The sequence below is a fragment of the Columba livia genome, chromosome 6, assembly GCF_036013475.1.
Source record: "Columba livia isolate bColLiv1 breed racing homer chromosome 6, bColLiv1.pat.W.v2, whole genome shotgun sequence".
Classification (NCBI taxonomy): domain Eukaryota; kingdom Metazoa; phylum Chordata; class Aves; order Columbiformes; family Columbidae; genus Columba; species Columba livia.
Genome location: NC_088607.1, coordinates 17,334,324 through 17,345,981, shown reverse-complemented (window position 1 = coordinate 17,345,981; position 11,658 = coordinate 17,334,324).

Sequence of the window (11,658 nt, the reverse complement as noted above, 5' to 3'; positions counted from 1 at the left end):
ATTAAATACAGCAGAAATTAGACCTGCAGATTTCAATCTACAGTGTTTTGAGGCACTTTATGCCCTAACAGAGGACCATACTTGATCTCACTGTGTAACAAAACCAATGTGTGTGTTTCATTTATTTCAGTGTTAGAAGACAAGGACATAATCATATCTGTTTCTCAGTCCTTCCATGTGCCTGGGTAAACAGTAAGCACTTACAAGATTGAGACATGTGGGGAACAGTGTCTCTTGGTGTTTAATTAGAAAAACAAAGTAAAAATAACTCATCTGCTTTAAAGAGATTTGCTTTAAAGTTCAAACAAATCTGAACGGTTTTTAAATTTAAGTGTGTAAAACAGCCTGATGGCTACTTCTTTACTCTTTCTGAGTATGCCTGAGATTATAACCTTAATCTAAATCTATGAACTTAATCTAAGAATGACCCTTCCTTTGATTTTCTGTCTGGAAGACTAAGCTGACGAAATGGTGCTGACAGGAGCAGGTCTGGGTGGTTCTGTGCACCATTGAAGCAGGGAAGGATTTTATTCTGAAATTCAGTGGATGCAGTTAGGTCAACACCAAATGCTTCTGAAGATCTCATCCTAGTCAGGGTATTTCAGCTTCTGCTTTGCTCTGTTAGGTGAGTACGTAGACTTCTGAGTTTTGGTCCTGCACTTGTCCCACCTAAATGGCAGTTGCATAAATAATATCCTGGCCAAACAACACGCTGGCCCATCAGCTAATAAGCATACCACCAGCAGCAGGGGTTGTGTGGAAAATTAAAGGGGACAAGGAGTGGAAAAAAGAAGCTGTAGGACTTTAGTGCAGTTCCTTTTAACCCCTCCAGTGATCTATATAACAAGATCGTGATGCCTGTGAGAACAGAAGACTAGATTTGATGAGTTAGGAGAGTTCTTCCTGCCCTTGGTTTACAGTTATTTTGGGTGCCTCCACCCACACCATTATACCATTAAAGCTGTGGCCAGGGCAGCCTTGAGAACCGTTCATGTGAACAAGAGCATCTTCAGCAAGTTAGAGGACTTCAAAGCACAACCTTCACCATCTCTGTTAACAATGGTAAAACTATGAGATCCCCTGCTCCAGAAAACTTGGGAAATTGAGAAAAGCATGGTTGTTCTACATCTCACATAGGTTTTTATTTGCATTCTGATTCTTTTAGTCCTTTAGTTGCACATTCTCTAATTTTTCTTTGACAATGATGTTGCATTTACAGGATCTTTGGATTTTATTTTTTTTTTTTTAATGAAAGCTCAGTTCATCCCACAACAGCAAGAACCAAGGCTGAAAATGAACTCCATAACCTGGTGCAATGAACGGTGCACTATGAAGAGTCAGCGACACCTCTGTTGTGCGACCCTGGGCAAGTCTGTCCCTCTTTGCTCCCTTTCCACTGAGTAAATAGATGCCAGAGGGGCGACTCTCTGTGTACTAACCTCACACGTGAAAGCTGCTGAGGCAGTGAGATCACAGAGACCTTTGCTTTGGTGTCATCATCCTGGAAAGACAGAAGTACTGAATCAAAGACATCAGGTCTTTCATGTGAATAAAGTGCTGATCCCACAGGCTGACTGGCACTGCTGAGCACAGAAGAGCTGCCTTCGTGCCAGGTCAGCAAACAGAAGGTGCTGTTCCAGTGGTCCCAGAGGCTGATGCCACCCCTGCAAGTCCCCATGAGAATGTTAATCTCTATGCTAGCATAAGTGCTAACTCCAACCCACCACACAGGTAATTTTGCCTTGGGAATGACCCAGCAACATGAGTTATATTGGAGAACTGGTAGCTCCAACTGGTAGACCCGAGGCATAAGAACAAGGCAGCTACCTGGACTTGTCAAACACGTAGCACACAAGTTGGCATAGGTAAGAGGGAAGCTCTTTTTTATTTCTTTTAGAGGCACAGTTGACTTCTTTTCCTAGTCAGAGAAGCACTGCAGGACTGTTCCCCCGCCCCCCGCAGTTTTTCCCTTCCTCCCAGGCCCTGCAGGGAGGAAGGACTCTCTGCCACCCGCAGGGCAGAGCCTCTGTGCCCCTGGGGACAGCGCAGAGGGCGGAAGGGTGGGCCAGGGAAGGAAGGAGTGGGTGGACTGCAAGTAGGCACAAATACATATGACTTTCCTCCCACCTTCTAGTGGGTCTGGACTGGGCAAATTGTTTTGTTTCCCCATCTTCTGCTCTCTCCAAAGCAGAGGGAGAAATTAAACCCTGTTGCTGAAGTCACCACTGGTTCCAGCAAAGGATTATCCTACTGTCAGGCTGGTGATGGCTGAACACTCTCATCATAGAGAAGGACTGGCCAGAAACAGAGATAAGTGGCAACTAAAGTACTTAAAACAGATAGTCCTCAGGTTTTGGACATATCTATAGAATATAAGCTGTCAGTGCTGGAACTATTTTTCATTCTGTTTTGGTGGGGCAAAAATTAATTTATGCCTGAAAAAAAAAAAAGGGGCACTGTTTTCAATCTCCTGAGCAGCTGATTTTCCACATATTTTCCCTGCTAAAAGCCAGTCACCAAAGGTAAATGCTCATTTTACTCATGCAGATGCTGATACTGGCTTAATGGGATCAATAAAAAAAAAAAAAAAAAGAGAATGGGCAGGGTTAATTGGGTTAATTGTACTCTTCTCAAGTCAGTGGCTTGATTGTCCTTGCACTTCTCGAGACAGGGCAAACTTCAGGTTTGACTTGAAATTCTGCAATTCATTTCATTTAGATAATTGTAAAAATGTGCCAGACTTCCTAAATAGACACACATTTCATACTTTTAATGGAGTTACTACACCAAACACAGAGTCTGCTGTGCAGCCACTCACTAATTCTCCAACAGAGCTTCAGCCAGCCCTGCAGGAAGCCGTCACCTGCCAGGGCGGGTGAGGGATCAAGCGCTGCATAGTCGAGTAGCCCTTCTTGCTGGTATTGCACTTGCCTTTTTATTACTATTTTACCGATGTTGATAAAACTGGTAAATCTCTCATTCTGTAAGCAGAGCCACATGAAGTGGAAGGCACCACAGAAATCCCCAGCTCTTTTTTAACACATGCTGTCACAGCTATCCCAGCAGTGCTGCATCCCCCTCGGTGGGTCAGTGATACAGTTATCACTTATAAAACCACGAAGAAAGAAGGAGGTGAATTAGACATTAATGGTAAATAGTTTTGCTGCATTTATAACAAGTCCTGATGTAATTTGGACTTTACAAGAGGAGCGTAGCACAGCATTTGTATAACTTGAGAACCTGCCCTGATCCAGAGGAACGGTTTGAACTGTTTCATACCTGGTTTTCCATTATCTCAGACAACATAGGTGGCTTTCATAATCTCAAATACATCTATAGCTGGGCCTATATCTGCCCTTCCTAATGGAAATGGCAAGTAATATGCTAGAAGTCAGTAGGACTAATGACATTCCCGATACAGATTTTCCGGGCCCAGCGCTGGCATATCTACATTGTCTGTGAGAGTTGGGGTGCCGGGTAATGTGTTGCCCATTAGCACAACCCTGCCTGGGTAGCAGCACACACCTGTAGAGCTAGAGGATCTTCTGGAATCATCTTATCTGGTCAGCAGAGTCCATATAATTTGGTTTATTTCACCTTTGCCGTTTTGTGTGGAAAACCTTATTTCTTGCTACCTGTTCACAAAGAAACACCAAAACAAACAAACAAATAAACCCCTAAAAATAAAAATGAAAAAAATGCCTAAGCAAAAAAAAAAAATTCCCTAAAGAAAATAAACTGAAAATAAGGGTAGAAATGGAAGTCCAGCAGTAATTTTAACCCCATCTGCAGCTACCTGGACAGAAAGAGTGCAGTATTTAGATAACTTTTGGCCACTCAGTCAATTTAAGCCATTTTTGTACCATTAAAACCTGATTTATAGCTTGGAACTTATCCATTGTAGTAGAGCCAAATGAACTTTTAAGATCAACCTGTTATAAAATTACCAAAACCAAAGGTTTTGAGGAAATGACAACTGACTCCTCTCCATAGCAGCACAGTGCTATAAGAGGCAGCTGTAATGGCATAAATGGACAGTTTATCAGCTTTCTGCCAGGGACTGACAAAATCATGTCAAATGAGGCATTAAAGACCCAGTGTTGAAAACTGTGATAAATACGAGCCTATCTACTGACATAATATATAATGAGTCAAATATTTAGTTGTGCATTAAATCTAAGTCCAACATTAGAGCATTTCCTCTTGATTAAAAAGGACAAAATGTAGATGTTATTTTATGCTCCAGTTTCCACGTCTAATTAACGCTCAACATTCGGAGCCATTTCTGACTTTACAAATGTATTAGCAAACATGCCAAGGAAAAGGGGGAGGCAAAAGGGAAACAAGTGCAAAATCTATATGTTTAATTCATATTCCTCCATTTGCAGCGGCTCATATGTTATTGCAGAGACTATTTGGAGACACTTGCCCTGCCAGTGAACAGCTAACTTCCCTGATTGCTTGTATAAACAGTCCTCTAGATCTGGAGACAGACGTTGTAAGAGACCATATCGCTAATTTAATTTTAGTATCATTATAAATTAAAAGCAGGACATTAATAGTTTCACAGTAAATGTTGGCTAGGCAATATAAGCACTGAATGATATGACTATTAAAAGCTTTAATATTTGTGAGTGATCACATGAAAAGGTTTGTCAGAAAGTTTATTATCTTGGGAATAAGATGTACTTAATTAGAAAAAAAGATAACTGCTGAGATAAAGTAAAAAACTTCAGTGCTTTTGTATCATATATTACTGATCTTAATAGGCGTGAGGAAATTGTGGTTTTAAATGTACATATATTTATAGGCTAGTTAATAGAATGAGACAAATCCTCACAAATCACTGAAATATCTTCTTTTATTATGCATTATATTCCCAGCATTATGCTTTAGCCGAATCTTGGAAGGCAGAAGTTTGAGAAATGTGTTTTATTGTCAAATACTATAACTTCAGACTCTTATAGCTTCAAACTATACTGCACTGTAACTGCTCCTTTTCTAGAGAACGTTTTAGAAAACTTAAATGCAATCTAATGCTGTGTAACACAGCATGAGTTCAACGCAAATGAAAAAGGAACAAAAGACACAAAATAAGTCATCACTTTCCATCTTCATTTTAGGAAATGTGTTGATAAATCAATTAGGGAAAAGGTCTCTTTAGGCTGACACTCCGAGCTAAGTCTGCCACACAAATCACTATTAAGTGCAACCTGCAGGATTTGGTGTAGCGCACACTAGCAGATAAATAGTTCTTCATACTCTGAAAATAAACTGAAAAATCACTGAAAAAAAACACAGAAGGAAAACAAACAAACAAAAAAACACAACACCACAAAAGTAAGGAGACCTTAAAAGTATGGACTTCAGAATTAAATACTTGTTATATCCAAGAAAATTACACCATAGTTCTCCTCCACTGTTCTATTCTTTAAAGGATTCTTGTACAGCCGTGTATCGCCATTGTCCTTCAGGGTGCAGGTTAGAAGGTATTTAGCATTTAAGAAGCTGCATGAACTTTAATGCCAGTCAAACAGCTCAGAAGTTGTTTACCAACAGCAGCCGGGCAGCCTCCTCCTGTGTGCGCGTCTGTGAGGGGGAGGAGGCTGCACACAGAACTGATATTCTTATAGAGCTCACTCTTTTGGTGGGTAGTTGCTTTTATTCAGTTTCCTCAGTTTCTTATCTCAAAACCACAAAGACCTTGAGCAGAACGATAGTTCAGAACAGTTCTGCAAATACTTGGCCCTGGGCACTTTCCTGCGCTGGCTATGCCCAGAGCATCTCTGCAGGACTTCCCATGGTACAGGGCTCTGCTAAGAAGAGAGTGTCCAGGCTCTGCTTTCCACTAGGATGGCTTTGCTGGCCCTCTTACCAAGTAGGAAGTCAACCCACTGTTGATAGCAGCTATCTCCAAGAAATGCCTTCAAATCAGTGTTTTAAATGGTTGAATTGTTCCTGTAAACAAATCACAGCTGAATTTGTAATCATTCCAGAAAATGCGATAGTAAACCGAGTTATACTTGCTCTACCCCTTTCAGAAATGGCTTTGTGCTATTTAAACCTGAGAAAGGTTTCAGTAACATTTTGGACAGACAGTTGATCACAATAACACTGGTGTAACAGACTTGTCCGGCTTGACAGTACAAGTGAATCACAGAGTAGATCTACACAGCTCCTACTCTTTCTGCCCAATTCCACAGTTAATACGGAGCGGTGCAGGACTGAGACATCTCCCTCCCCACACCTTGAAAAGGCCATAGCCAGTCTATAAAAAATAGAAAAAAAACCCCACAACACTAAACCAGACCCTGAGTAGTTTTGCAGTCTGAAAGACTTCAATAGATAAGACATGTTCTCTTATTGAAAAGTGATTTTTGTCTTTTTTTGTCATTTTGATGCCACTGTTTGTGTTACCACATAAAATACCTGCTAGCACCTACTGTAACATGAAATGCCCTTGAATTTGGGGTTGATCTCATAATTTATATCAATGCCTTGTGCAGAATCCGGTTCCAAATTTACATAACCTCAAAATGCAACACTAGCAGTTTCATTTGCCTTGCACTTTGCACTTCCATTCAGGTACCTAAAAACCTAACAGGAATACAGGTATTTGGGGAGCTACTGATCCATGGGAACTTAGAGTTATAACAAATAACTATTGAAAAATAGTAATTGCATTTCCTGAGGAGTTTGGGGGCATGTGCTCTAAAGTTAGGGAGCTGGCACTTTTCTTCATCAGTGTGTTTTTGTTCCTTCATATTTTGACAGGCATTTTTGACTCCAAAGAGTCTGTAAGTGGTATGCATTTTTCCACAGAAACAGCCATAAGGGAATAACCTCAAAACCTGGAAAGACCTGGTGTTACTCAATTTGTTCTTAATTATTTCTCAACTACTAATATCTACCATTAACTCTTTGTAAAGGCGGGGGAAATATTCTTTCTTGATACATAACCTCTTGTTACATCTTTACACTGAGAAGAAAACATTTCTAGCTTCATTTGAGAGTTCATCAAATACTTATGACTAAAGTCACACTGTTCGCAGGATGAAGAAATTAATCCCAGACTCTTTCTCCTGCAAGGAAACCAGCTCTTTTTCTGTGAACTGGTATAAAAACAAAACAAACAAAAGTATGCAAGGAAGCAGAACTCTTGCCGTGTAGGTTTGGAAAGGGCTTCTCACATTACTGTATAACTGTTGACTGATCACCTACCTTTTCTGCAAAATGAAAATGTGTTAACCTGGAAGAATGTGTTCATGTGATGTTTGGAAATATATAAAATGCCACACATTACTAGCAGTGCTTATGTCAGTACTGCGTGCACTGTGGCATATAGAATCTGGGAGGTGCCATGCAAAGCCCTCTACCAGTGACTCCCAAAGTAACAAAGCCAGGCACAGGATGAGCCGTCCTTGCTGCTCCCAGGTCTTCCGGTCACCATTATCTTGTGGTGCCATGTTGTCACCTATAACATCTTCACAGCCCGGGGCTTCTTCCTCCACGGGGATGCCAAATGCTGTCTTAGTTCACATTTATCCTTAAAACAACCTCGGGTTTGTGCCAGACACTGAACAACTTCTTATATTTATATTTGAAACAGCTTTAATGTCAAGAAATTGTGATTTTGTTCTTCTACCTTCTACTCTGTTGAAAAGGTTTGAATATATAGACAAAGCCTTAAAATATTTAGAAGTTTACAGTTCATTTAAGCCAACATAAAAACTCATTTCCTATCTGTCTTTGCCTTTACATACGTGGTGCATGGTAGTCACTCAGGATCTCGCACACAGGGAAAGCTTATTCGGATGCTAAAAATATCACATGTTTACCCTTGTAAATCCCCATTAGCAAATGATTTTCCTAATGCTTTAGACAATATAGTAGCAAAGCGCAGCTGCTTCAGCCAGGATGGTATTTTAGTGATTTTTAAGAACTTAATGAGATCAGGTAATTGACTAGTGAAGCTAAAAGTTTTACCTTCAATTAAACAATCAACAGCTCTGTACATCAACATAATCATCTTCGCCTCTCCACCTCCCTGTTATCAAATCGATATGTGGGTAGCAGTTGTCTAAGAAACCACTTCCTCTGTGCTTCTAAACCAGTGTTCAAGACCCATTTTAAAGCATTTATTCAATCAGTCTGGTGTAATTTGCAAATAATGGAAAGTCTGTAGTAATGCAGATTCCGTAAGTAACTAAGGAAAAATAAGGCCTTAATTCATTTGTTGTTTAATGGCATTATTTATCCTACATTTGTTCTGGTGCAAACAACAAATAACTTAATACTCTATGTTTTAAAATATAATCATGTGTGCTTCACTTGGCAGTGCTAGATTTATTGATTAGATATATAGGAAATAAGACTGTGCAGGTTATGTTAATGAATCATGTGATTGATAGTTCAGGAGACAGTCAGGAGGCAAATGTATAATATTTGGAAAAAACCGCACAAGAACATAAAATCATTTTGTCAGGAAACCCCTTCCGAGGGCTATATTACAACACAGGAATCTCATTTTGGAGCTGTTGATAATGGATCAATATAAACTGCCCGCCCCAACCACAACTTTGAGTGTAAGATATTTATTACCTGATGCATGAGGAATTTCCACTGCCTTGCAAAAGATTCTGAAATTGAGTAGCTGTACCCCACCACACATTACATTCAGAGGAGTTCTGGCGTCATGTCACCCGCAGGCATCTGTAACGTAATTCCCTTCTCTAGCAATAATGTTTTCACCTGCAGGCAGCCCATATTTTGTTACAGTAAAAAATATCAGGCAATGGTTAAAAAGGGAGAAAAACTGCAGTCCATCATGGAGACATTACAGGTAAATTAGGGATTTGCCAGTGTAAGGGTTTTTAAATTAAGGCAAAAATATATTCTAATATATGCTGATATTCACCACCTGCACTTCCTACAAGTACTCTCTGACTGCCAAGACACTCCCAAAAGTTTGGGGAAGGGGAAGGTAGCTGGCGGAGCAAGCCAGTGCCAAGCATGAACAATATTCATTACAAGACTAGCACTGGCAGAAAATGGGTGTCTTTTATACAGTTATTGCAGTGTCAGCATTGTCTTCTTATACCACAGTATGGGAAACCATGAATAACATGAAGCCACCTGCATGCAGCTCTGACTGAGACTTTCAAAAGTGACTAGTGATTGGACTGAACAAAACGAGACTGCCTCACTCAGTGCAAGAGGCTTAGGGGGATGTTATTGCACCAAGGAGATGATATTGTATGAGGCACGATATCAGTGACCCCACCAATGCTGCCTGGGTCAGCCTCCATAGGCCAAAGCCAGGGAAATGGGCTTAGCTCAGCAGGATGGACCCCATCCACCTCCTAGCAGGGTATGCTGACCATTACCTTACCTCAAAATCTTACTGCGATGGAAAGCTACAGGCTGGTGCCTGCTGCCAGAGCAGATTCTGAACTTCACCCAAAACAATAATTTGGCAAATTTCTCTTTGTCATTTGACGAACTTCAGAAGAAGTTCCTGGTTTGCTCCACTGTCTGCACCAGGACACTGCTCTCTTTGCCTCTGAGCCCCTGAAGCCTCTTCTACTGGCAGCACAACTCCTGCTCAGCTGTTCCCACCCCGAATTATACAGCTCTGTGTTCATTTTCAGCCAACAGAGCAACTCATTCACAGTTCCTGCTCGCATCTAACTGGCACTGACATGCTCAGAGTGAAATTTAATCTGGTGTCTTACTAGCCAAGGAGCCCAGAACTAACTGACTAAATTCCCCCAACTAGCAAAACTTTCTCCAGTGTGCCAGCAGAGCTCAAACACCCATCAGCCAAAATAAACCAAGTTAGTGTAGACCTTTCTTTAAAGTGTTACCATGCTTTAAAATGCTTACACCAACTTGAGCTATTTTCATTAAGGTAGGTGTGGAAAAGGCTCCCCTGGCAGAACCAAAGGTTCTGGTGACAACAGGGAAGACAAGTCCCTGGTGAGTAACATCAGCCACTAACCCACCCTTCTACAGAACTGGGTTTTTCTGTACCTTAGGTCTACAACAGGTCGGAGCTGCTCTCCGATGGACTCTGTGTGCTAGATTAAGAGGTTTCTGGCTGGGTAAGCGGGTTCCTTCCTATATAGAGAAGGAAGTAGAAGAAATGATGTGTATAAAGCAAAGTTACTTCTTCCCCTTTTAACCGATCGCTGCTGTAAGGCATTGAGATACAACTGCATGGTAGCGGATGATCCTGACTCATTTTAAAATGGCTGTACCCTCATGTGGGTGTATCCCAGGACAATCACTCTTTTTCAGTATGTCTAGACTAGGATAAAAGTTGTGTTTCTAAAGATACTAGCTAAAGCAGCTTGAATAACACATTTTGAAACCTTGCATAGATAGGACAACTCAAGTGCTAAAAGGTGTTTAAAAGTGTTCACTAAGTCATTCTAAAAATACAACTTTTATACCTGTCTAGACAATGACAGAATACTTTTTGAAATGACATGCCACACTCATGGGAAGTCCCACTGCAACAGCCAAAGAGAATTATAGCATAGGAAACAATCAATAAAAAGTTTCTCCACAGAGGTCTTCAAAGCGGTGGCACAGATTGGCACGTGGAGAAACCCTGAAGGCCTTGTCTACACAACAAGAGAAAAATATTCCTTTTTCCAGTAGATTTTGTTCAGCCAGGCACTATTTTTTCAAAACTAAAACCTACTAACAGCCTATCAAGATCATCTGCTCCTCACTTTTAGCAGGTCATAGTCTAGGCTCCTGGCTGACTGTAACTCAGCCTGTTAAAATCAGGTTAAAGGTACTGAGGTCTGTGTTTGTCAGATGGGATTTTTAGTCCTTAAATAAGCTTGATTGAATTAGGTCTCCTGGAAATGGCCCTTTCCCTACAGTTGATGAGATGGTGGTAGCTTTTGTTTGTTTGTTTCCATGCTCATTCAGTGTTTTAGCCAAATTCATTTGCCTAAATTGTACCAACAAACTCAAAGTTCTATGTGTCTTTAGCATCAGTATTTCGAGTCGACTGTGAGCACCCACTCATTTTCAACAGGCCACCAGACAGCAACTGGTTTTGACTTTGACTTCGTTTTACTGGAACGTACTCAGACAAAACCCTCGATCTAATCTACTCCTTTAAACAGCTACTTGAAAAAGTCTAGCCTGCATGCATGCACACATACCCATTGCAATAATTGTCTTCTACAAAGTCAGCAGATATATTCTTAGTCATTAATATGTTTCTTTATACTGTTTTGCTTCTACGAAACTGACTGGAGAATGAATAACTTAGAGTAACTGTTTCCCAGAATTGTACTAGCATCTTTGACATCTTAAACAATACTTTCAGGAAAGAAGAGAAAGAACAAAAAAGTCACTACTACAACTGAAGAATAAGCATGAGCCCAGCCTCTCTGACCGCTTCATGTCAGGCCCTTTTTATATGGAGGGGAAAAAAAACCAAAACAACAAAGACAATTAGTTCTATTTATTATTAAGGCTTAATGACACGGGTGGGTATTAGTATCTGTTTTTCTGTTAGGAAAAAAATCTACATTTTAATTAGTCCCATTAGAGATTATGTCCTTATGACATGGGTGGGTATCTGATATTCAAGGGAAAATTCACAAGTCACCAACTCAATTGAAAGGGTCCACC